At 53.7% G+C, this 10,278-nt stretch overlaps 1 non-coding gene across 1 annotated transcript; it reads left to right on the forward strand.

The window, feature by feature from the left end:
* Nucleotides 1–8,245: 8,245 nt before the first annotated feature.
* On the forward strand, nt 8,246–8,319 carry trnai-aau. Its single transcript has one exon. It is a non-coding gene; the product is annotated as a tRNA-Ile (tRNA).
* The last annotated feature ends 1,959 nt before the right edge of the window (nt 8,320–10,278 follow it).

Raw genomic sequence — 10,278 nt, forward strand, 5'->3', positions numbered from 1 at the left:
ACCTTGATCCCAGTCACACCCAGCACCTCGATCCCAGTCACACCCAGCACCTCGATCCCAGTGGCAGCCAGCACCTCCACCCCAGTTGCAGCCAGCACCTTGATCCCAGTTGCATCCAGCACCTCAACTCCAGTTGTAGCCAGCACCTTGATCCCAGTTGTAACCAGCACCTTGATCCCAGTTGCAGCCAGCACCTCCACCCCAGTTGCAGCCAGCACCTTGATCCCAGTTGCAGCCAGCACCTCGATCCCAGTCACACCCAGCACCTCGATCCCAGTTGCAGCCAGCACCTCGATCCCAGTCACACCCAGCACCTCGATCCCAGTTGCAACCAGCACCTTGATCCCAGTTGCAGCCAGCACCTCCACCCCAGTCACAGCCAGCACCTCCACCCCAGTCACAGCCAGCACCTTGATCCCAGTTGCAGCCAGCACCTCGATCCCAGTCACACCCAGCACCTCGATCCCAGTCACACCCAGCACCTCGATCCCAGTCACACCCAGCACCTCGATCCCAGTTGCAGCCAGCACCTCCACCCCAGTCACAGCCAGCACCTTGATCCCAGTTGCAGCCAGCACCTCGATCCCAGTTGCAGCCAGCACCTCCACCCCAGTTTCAAACAGCACCTCGACCCCAGTCACAGCCAACACCTCGATCCCAGTTGCTGCCAGCACCTCGACCCCAGTTGCAGCCAGCACCTCGACCCCAGTCACAGCCAGCACCTCGACCCCAGTTGCAGCCAGCACCTCGACCCCAGTTGCAGCCAGCACCTCCACCCCAGTTGCAGCCAGCACCTCCACCCCAGTTGCAGCCAGCACCTCGATCCCAGTTGCAGCCAGCACCTCGATCCCAGTTGCAGCCAGCACCTTGATCCCAGTTGCAGCCAGCACCTCGATCCCAGTTGCAGCCAGCACCTTGATTCCAGTTGCAGCCAGCACCTCCACCCCAGTTGCAGCCAACACCTCGATCCCAGTTGCAGCCAGCACCTTGATCCCAGTTGCAGCCAGCACCTTGATCCCAGTTGCAGCCAGCACCTCGACCCCAGTTGCAGCCAACACCTCGACCCCAGTCGCAGCCAGTACCTCGACCCCAGTCGCAGCCAGCACCTCCACCCCAGTTGCAGCCAGCACCTCAACCCCAGTTGCAGCCAACACCTCGATCCCAGTTGCAGCCAGCACCTCGATAGCAGTGGCAGCCAGCACCTCGACCCCAGTTGCAGCCAGCACCTCCACCCCAGTTGCAGCCAGCACCTCAACCCCAGTTGCAGCCAACACCTCGATCCCAGTTGCAACCAGCACCTTGATCCCAGTTGCAGCCAGCACCTCGACCCCAGTTGCTGCCAGCACCTCGATCCCAGTCGCTGCCAGCACCTCAACCCCAGTTGCTGCCAGCACCTCGATCCCAGTCGCTGCCAGCACCTCAACCCCAGTTGCAGCCAGCACCTCCACCCCAATTGCAGCCAGCACCTCGATCCCAGTTGCAGACAGCACCTCGATCCCAGTTGCTGCCAGCACCTCGATCCCAGTTGCAGCCAACACCTCAACCCCAGTTGCAGCCAGCACCTTGATCCCAGTTGCAGCCAGCACCTTGACCCCAGTTGCTGCCAGCACCTCGACCCTAGTTGCAGCCAGCACCTCGACCCCAGTCGCAGCCAGCACCTCGACCCCAGTCGCAGCCAGCACCTCCACCCCAGTTGCAGCCAGCACCTCGATAGCAGTGGCAGCCAGCACCTCGACCCCAGTTGCAGCCAGCACCTTGATCCCAGTTGCAGCCAGCACCTCCACCCCAGTTGCAGCCAACACCTCGATCCCAGTTGCAGCCAGCACCTTGATTCCAGTTGCAGCCAGTACGTCCACCCCAGTTGCAGCCAACATCTCGACCCCAGTTGCAGCCAGCACCTTGATCCCAGTTGCAGCCAGCACCTCCACCCCAGTTGCAGCCAGCACCTCCACCCCAATTGCAGCCAACACCTCGATCCCAGTTGCAGCAAGCACCTTGATCCCAGTTGCAGCAAGCACCTCGACCCCAGTTGCAGCCAGCACCTCGATCCCAGTTGCAGCCAACACCTCGATCCCAGTTGCAGCCAGCACCTTGATCCCAGTTGCAGCCAGCACCTTGATCCCAGTTGCAGCCAGCACCCCCACCCCAGTTGCAGCCAGCACCTTGACCCCAGTTGCAGCCAGCACCTCCACCCCAGTTGCAGCCAGCACCTTGATCCCAGTTGCAGCCAGCACCTCCACCCCAGTTGCAGCCAGCACCTCCACCCCAGTTGCAGCCAGCACCTCCACCCCAGTTGCAGCCAGCACCTCCACCCCAGTTGTAACCAGCACCTCCACCCCAGTTGTAACCAGCACCTCGACCCCAGTTGTAACCAGCATCTCGACCCCAGTTGCAGCCAGCACCTTGACCCCAGTTGCAGCCAGCACCTCGACCCTAGTCGCAGCCAGCACCTCGACCCCAGTTGCAGCCAGCACCTCGATCCCAGTTGCAGCCAGCACCTCGACCCTAGTCGCAGCCAGCACCTCGACCCCAGTTGCAGCCAGCACCTCGACCCCAGTTGCAGCCAGCACCTCCACCCCAGTTGCAGCCAGCACCTCGATCCCAGTTGTAACCAGCACCTCGACCTCAGTTGCAACCAGCACCTCCAACACAGTTGAAACCAGCACTTTGATTCCAGCTCCAATCAATACAACTGCAGTGACTACCAACAAAACAACTGGGAATCAAGTGAGAAATGAAGGTAAGTGTGCTGTGGGTCCAGACACAAACAGTTCAGCCTTCCCAACAGGAAACATTGGGTGATCCAGTGCAGAAATCTGAACTCTACATTTCCTAGCCACCCCAGAACTTCACCTCAAGTGCAAATAAATGCTCTGATTGAGGCAAAAAGCATAAAATAATTATTGAAGAAAATCCTCAGGATGACATGCCAGTAGTTACTCATATTTCCTTTCATCTTAAAAAAAAACAAATCAAAATTGCAGTCCAGTTTTTGTTTAACTAACCAGACAGAAAAGGATCCCACAATCAGGTCAGTGATCATCTCATTGACTGGTGGAGCAGGTTAGCGGTGGGGTGGGGGGTTAAATGGCCTCCAGTTGTTTTGATATCTAATGTTCACATTCTCAATCTGTCCGGAAGCACAAGGCAGAAACAAGAGTTAATATTGCAGGTAGACGCTCTTTCCGCATCACTGCAGAAACTTGGAGATGTGACATATTTTAGTCAACTCAAGAGTCAGGTGCAAATAAGAAACGCATAAGTGATGACAGGTTGGAGGTCAGGAGTTAATTAACATGTAAATAGTAACGATTTGTCAACCTTATTCTGTTATTTAATTACCAATGCCAAAACCCCACTGTCAACATCCTGTGGGGTTAAAATTAACCAGAAATGTAACTGGACTAGTCATATAAAAACTTTGGCGACAAGAAAAGGTCAAAGGCTAGGAATTCTGCAGTGAGGAGTTGACCTTTTTTTTTAAAAAAGGTATTTTATTACAAACATGCGTCAAAACAGGTTACAGCAAATAAACACCCCGGAAAACATACTTCCCAACGACAGTCTGGACAAGCGTTTCCCCTTTTTCACCCTCCGCCATCCGGCTGAGACGAACAGCCCCACAAACACGGTCACAAATATTCCCCAGCTTTTCTCAAACCCCCCTGCTGAGCCCCTTAACTCATACTTTAACTTCTCCAGAAGCCGGAAGTCGTACAGGTCACCCAACCAAGCCGCTACCCATGGTGGCGATGCCGACCGCCACTCCAGCAACATTTGCCGGCGTGCCATCAGAGAGGTGAAGGCCAAGACATCGGCCTTCCTCCTCTCCATGAGCTCCGGCTCCTCTGAGACCCCAAATATCGCCACCAAAGGGTCCGGGTCCACCTCCTCCTCCACTATCCTGGCTAAGACCGCAAACACTCCTGCCCAGAATCTTCCTAATTTTTCGCAACCCCAAAACATGTGCGAGTGATTCGCTGGTCCCTGCCCACACCTCTCACACTCATCTGCTACCCCCTGAAAGAACCCAATCATTCTCGCCCGAGTCATATGCACCCTGTGCACCACCTTAAACTGTATCAGGCCCATCCTTGCACAAGAGGAGGTCCCGTTTACCCTTCACAGTGCCTCACTCCATACTCCCCAATTGATCTCTCCTCCAAACTCTGCTTTCTATTTCTCCTTGATCTTCACCACCTGCTCGTCACCCTGCTCCCTCAGCCATTTATATATATCTCCAATTCTTCCCTCCCCTTCCACATCCAGAAGCAGCAGTTGTTCCAGCAGGGTGTATCCTGGCAACCTGGGAACCCCCTCCAGACCTTTTGCACAAAGTCCCTAACCTTCAGATACTTGAACTCACTCCCCTTCGGCAGCTCTACCCTATCCCATAGCTCCTCCAGATTGGCAAACCCTTCCTCCAAATGCAAATCCCTCACCTTGACCAGCCCCACTTCCCACCACCTTCTGTATCAATCCTCCCCGGTTCAAACCCATCATTCTCACACAGCGGCGTTAGCACCGACATCCCTTCCACCCTAAAATGCCTCCTCAGCTGATTCCATATCTTCACCGTGGACTGCACCACTGGGCTCCCTGAATACCTACTCGGAGCCATTGGCAATGCTACCGTCATCGTAGCCCTCATACTAGACCCTTTACAAGATTCCTCCTCCATCCTAGCCCACTCTACCCCTTCTCCTTCCCACCACCGCCGCACCTTGTCCACATTCGCCGCCCAATAATAATGAAGCATGTTTGGCAATGCCAACCCCCCCCCCCCCCCCCTGCTGCCTCTGCCTCTGTAGCAGGGTCCTCCCCACCCTCGGCACCTTCCCTGCCCATACAAAGTCCGAGATGATCGTGTCCACTTTCCAAAAAAAGGCCTTTGGTATAAAGATTGTGAGAGTCTGAAAGTTAAACAAGAACCTTGGCAGAATATTCATTTTCACCACTTGGACCCTCCCACCAACGTTAAGTGCCGTGTATCCTACCTCCTAAGATCCCATCTGGCCTCCTGCACCAGCTTAAGTTCCACTTATGGAGCCCCATCCATCCCCTTGCTACCTGAATCCCCAAATACGTAAACGTATCCACTGTCTTCAGTGCTTCCCAAAAAATGGCCGCCAACATCTCCCCATTCTGATTCAACTCCACATGGTTTTCCCCCTAAATTAGCCCGCTGTCCCAGCTTACTCACCGGGAATACCTCGCTTTTCCCTACATTCAGCTTATACCCGGAGAACCCTTCAAACCTCCCCAGCAGGCCCTTCCCATGCTCTCTAATGGATCCGAAACATACAACAAGAGGTCATCGGCATGGAGCGACACCCGATGCTTCCTCTGCCCCCTCATAATCCCCCGCCACTCCGCCGACCTCCTACGAGACATCGCCAATGGTTCTATGGCCAGTGCAAACAGCAATGGTGACAGCGGGCATCACAGCCTTGTACCCTTGTGTATCTCAAGGCTTCGTGAGCTCATATCATTCGTCCTCACCCTCGCTCTTGGTGCCACATACAGCAACCGCACCCATACCACAAACCTTGGCCCAAACTCAAACCTTCCCAAAACCTCGAACAAGTACCGCCACTCCACCAGATCAACTGCCTTCTCCGCGTCCATGGAAACCACCACCTCCGGTACCAGAGCCCCCGGCGGATTCACCACCACATTCAGCAGCCGTCTTATATTACTCCCGAGCTACCTGCCCTTCACGAAGCCTGTTTGATCTTCTGCATCCATCCCCGGGACACAATCCTCAATCCTGCCCGCCAACAACTTAGCCAATACTTTCACATCCGTGTTCAACAGTGATATGGGTCTATACGACCCACATTCCACCGAGTCCTTCCCTTTTTCAGGATTAGTGTGATTACTGCCTGCGTCATCGTCTCTGGCAACTCCCCCTTCTCCAATGCTTCATTAAACGCCCCCAACAGATGTGGTGCCAGGTCCGTCGCAAATTCCTTATAAAATTCTGCCGGGTACCCATCCGGCCCAGGGGCCTTCCCCAACTTCATATCCCTGATACTATCCAGCACCTCCCTCAGCCCCAGGGACTCCTCCAACACCTGCCTCTTTGCTTCCTCCACCTGGGGAAATTCCAGCTCATCCAGAAACCGCCCCATGTCCCCCTCCTCCCCACCAGGGTCCACCTCGGAAAGTCCCGAGTAGTACACCCTAAACGCCTCCTTTATCTTCCCTGCCTCTGACACCACATCCCCAGCCCCAGTCCCTATCTTAAACATTTCTCTGGACGCAGCCTGTTTCTGCAGCTGGTGCGCCACCATGTGGCTCGCCTTCTCCCCATACTCATATTGTACCCCCCTTGCCCTACGCAGGTGCCCTACCGCCCTCCCCGTTGTCAGCCTGTCAAATTGCCCCTGCAACCTTTTTCCTCCTCACCAATCCCTCCACGGTGGGCACCCTGGAATATTCCCTGTCCACCTCCACTATCTTGCTCACTAGATGGTCATGTTCCTCCCTCCTTTCCCTATCTCACTCGGGCCTTAAATGAAATAATTTCCCCCCGGACCACTGCCTTTAGTGCTTCCCAAAAATGGCTGCTAACACCTCCCCATTCTGATTCAAGTCCACATACTCCTTAATCGCCCCCCGCACCTTATCACAAAAACCTCCATCCGCCAACAACCCTGAGTTAAACCTCCACTCCGGCCTCTGCTCTCATCACGTTCAAAACCAAATCTCCAGCGACTGGGGCGCATGGTCCGAGATAACTATCCCCACTTATTCTGCCCCCTCCACCCCAACCAAAATCTCCCAACTCACTACAAACTAATCAATCCTCAAATAAAACCTTATAGACATGTGGAATGAAGGAATACTCCCTTCCCCCTGGGTTCTGAAAGCGCCATGGATCCACCATACCCATCCTCTCCATAAACCCCCCCCAGCTCCCTCGCCATTCGTACCCTACCCATCGACCTGGGGCTCGACCTATCCACCCTCAGCTCCAGGACGCAGTTACAATCACCTCCTATGATCAACTGGTGTGTGGCCAAATCCTCAATCGCTTCCAGAAACTCTCTCATAAAACCCACATCATCCCAATTTGGGGCATACACATTTACCAACACCACCGGCTCCCCTTCCAATACTCCACTCACAATCACATATCTCCCATCCGGATTTCTCACCTCCTTCGCTCTCACAAATCCCATTTCTTTGCTCATTAAAATCACCACTCCCCTAGTTTACAAATTTGATTTGATTTGGATTTGATTTGACTCATTGTCACATGTACCAAAGTACAGTGAAAAGTACTTTTTCCAAGGGAACATACACAGTACGTACATAGTAGACAAAAAGAATCAACAGATTCTGACAAATGGTACATCGACAGACAGTGATTGGTTACAGTGCAGAACAAGGGGCCAAACAAATCAAATACATGAGCAAGAGCAGCAAAATCAAACCCCAAGTGAAAAACCAGTCCGACCCACCCCTTCCTTAACCTAACCTGGCCCTTCACATGGAGGTGCATCTACTGCAGAAAGACCACGCCCGCTGTCAAGCTCCTGACGTGCGCGAACACCCGCGACCTTTTAACCGGCCCATTCAGTCCCCGGACGTTCCACGTTACCAGCCTTCGAGTAACTGACTTCCTGAATCCCAAAGTCTATCTACCATCCACAAGGAGCGCAGTGGAGTGTTCTCCAATTACCCGGATGAGTGCAGCTCCAACAAATGTCACAAAGCTCTACACCATTATTGGCACCTCTTCCACAAACATTCAATACCTCCATCACTGACGGTCTGTAGCAGTCATGTGTACCGTCTACAAGATGCACTGCAGGAACTCACCAAGGTTCAATAGGCAGCACCTTGCAAACACACGGCCACTGTCATTGAGAAGGACAAGGGTGGTACATATTTGGGAACATCTCCACCCGGAAGTTTCTCTCCAATTCACTCAACCAGTGGTTGGGAATGTATCACCATTCCTTACCATCACTGGGTTAAGATCCAGGAACTCCCTCCCTAATAACAGTGTGGATGTACCTATACCTCAGAGGCTACAGCGGTTCAAGGAGGCATCTCACGTTCAACACTTTTTTAAAAACAATTTTCGCCACATTTTTATCATACAAACAGCAAAAGAAAAACAAAAAGAAACAACGGCAAAAATAACCCCACCAATATACAGCCTGAAACATCAACTCGCAAATTCCAAAAATAAGTTAAATAACAGAAACAAAAAACAGAATAATATGTACATGGCCGGTTAGCTCAGATGGTTAGAGCGTGGTGCTAATAACGCCAAGGTCGCGGGTTCGATCCCCGCACTGGCCAACAAAGCGACCCCATCACAAAATGATCCGAGCCTCATATGTTTATGAAGGGGCTGGTTTAGCACAGGGCTAAATCGCTGGCTTTGAAAGCAGACCAAGTCAGGCCAGCAGCATGATTCAATTCCTGTACCAGCCTTCCTGAACAGGTGCTGGAATGTGGCGACTAGGGGCTTTTTACAGTAGCTTCATTTGAAGCCTACTTGTGACAATAAGCGATTTTCATTTTCATTTCAAAAAGAAATCAAACCCCCCACAAGTGTTCAATGGCAACGAGTACCCGAAAGTGCATGATAAACAAACCCATGAATTGCAGAAACCATCCTTCGCACCCCCTTAGCTCAAACTTCACCTTCTCCAGGATCAAGAATTCTAGCAGGGCCCCCCCGTCCCGCCAAGACACAGGGTGGAGAAGCTGACCTCCACTCCAGCAGAACCTGCCTACGAGCAATCAGCGAGGCGAAGGCTAAAACGTCTGCCCAGCATCCGCCTGCAACTGGGCCGGTCCAACACCCCGAAAATGACCTTGAAAGGATCTAGCTCCAAGTCCACATTAACACCCCCGAGATGATGTTAAAAACCTCCCTCCAATAGCTTTCGAGCTTTGGGCAGGACCAAAACATTTGCACATGTTTTGTGGGGCTACTCCCACGCCGCTCGCAGACACTGGGAACACAACTGGCCCTGCTGCCTTCCCTAATTGCATCCTCCCGATTACCTACCTGACCCCCTGCTGCCCTTCCAGCCCAGCCCAAACTTCCTCCCCCAACCTCGGATATTCCAACCTGTCCAGAAACTCCCTCACCTCCCCTAGTGGCTTCAACCTATACACCTTTCCGTAAAACCCCTCAAAAACTTGATTAATCTGCTCCGGAGCCAACACCACTTTCTCCGTCCTTTCCTGCACCTGGACTGTCTCCCTCGCCGTCGCCTTCCTCTGGAGCTGGCCAACCATCATACGCCCCGACTTCTCCTCATATCCATAAACTGTCCCCCTTGCCTGCCTCAGTCAGCGCACCACGTTCCTGTCGACAGCCGGTCAAACTATGCCTGAAGCTCCTTCCTCTTGTCCCGAAGGGTTGGAGCTGCATCTCCTGTGTACTTCCTGTCCACCTACAACATCTCCTCTATTAACTTTTGACGGTCCTCCTTGTCCAACTTAGACTTAAATGAGATCACCTCTCCCCTTATTACTGCCTTCAGGGCCTCCCACACCACTGCCTGCGACATTTCCCCTGTACAATTAAATCCCGCATACTCCTCAATCACCTTCCCGAACTTATCGCAGAAACTTCTGTCCCCCAACACCCTACAACCATTCTCCACCCCGACCTCTGGGCCACCCCCCTCTCCAACACATTCAACCAATGCGGCACATGATCCGAGATCGCTATCGCAGAATACTCCGATCCCTTGACTACAAGCAATAACGCCTTCCCTACTGCAAAATAGTCTATCCTCGAATATACTTTGTGTACCTGGGGAGGAGGAAACAAATACTCCCGTTCCCTCGGATGCAGAAACCTCCACAGGTCCACTCCTCCCATCTCTCTCATAAGCCCGGTCAACGTCTTTGCCCCCTCTGACTGGGCAAGTGAGCGCGGCTGAGACCTATCCACCCTCGGCTCTTGCACCAGATTCCAATCCCCCCCTCTCGTAGCTCATGCGTGTCCAAGTCCAGGATGGCCCTCAACACCTTCCTCACAAACTCTGCATCATCCCAGTTGGGGACATATACACTCACCAGTGTCACCAACCTCCCGTCTTTTTTTTTTCAATTTAGAGTACCCCCCCGCCCCGCCCCCCCCCCGCCCCCCCCCCCCCCCCCCCCCGCCCCCCCCCCCCCCCCCCCCCCCCCCCCGCCCCCTCGGGCTCTCTCCAACTCCCCTACTGCTTTCCCCGTGAACACCAGCCTGAACTCCATCTGGACCCTCTGCCTTTCCTTCAACAATCCTGCCCGGGG

This window comes from Scyliorhinus canicula, chromosome 12 (assembly GCF_902713615.1).
Source record: "Scyliorhinus canicula chromosome 12, sScyCan1.1, whole genome shotgun sequence".
In the NCBI taxonomy this organism is placed as follows: domain Eukaryota; kingdom Metazoa; phylum Chordata; class Chondrichthyes; order Carcharhiniformes; family Scyliorhinidae; genus Scyliorhinus; species Scyliorhinus canicula.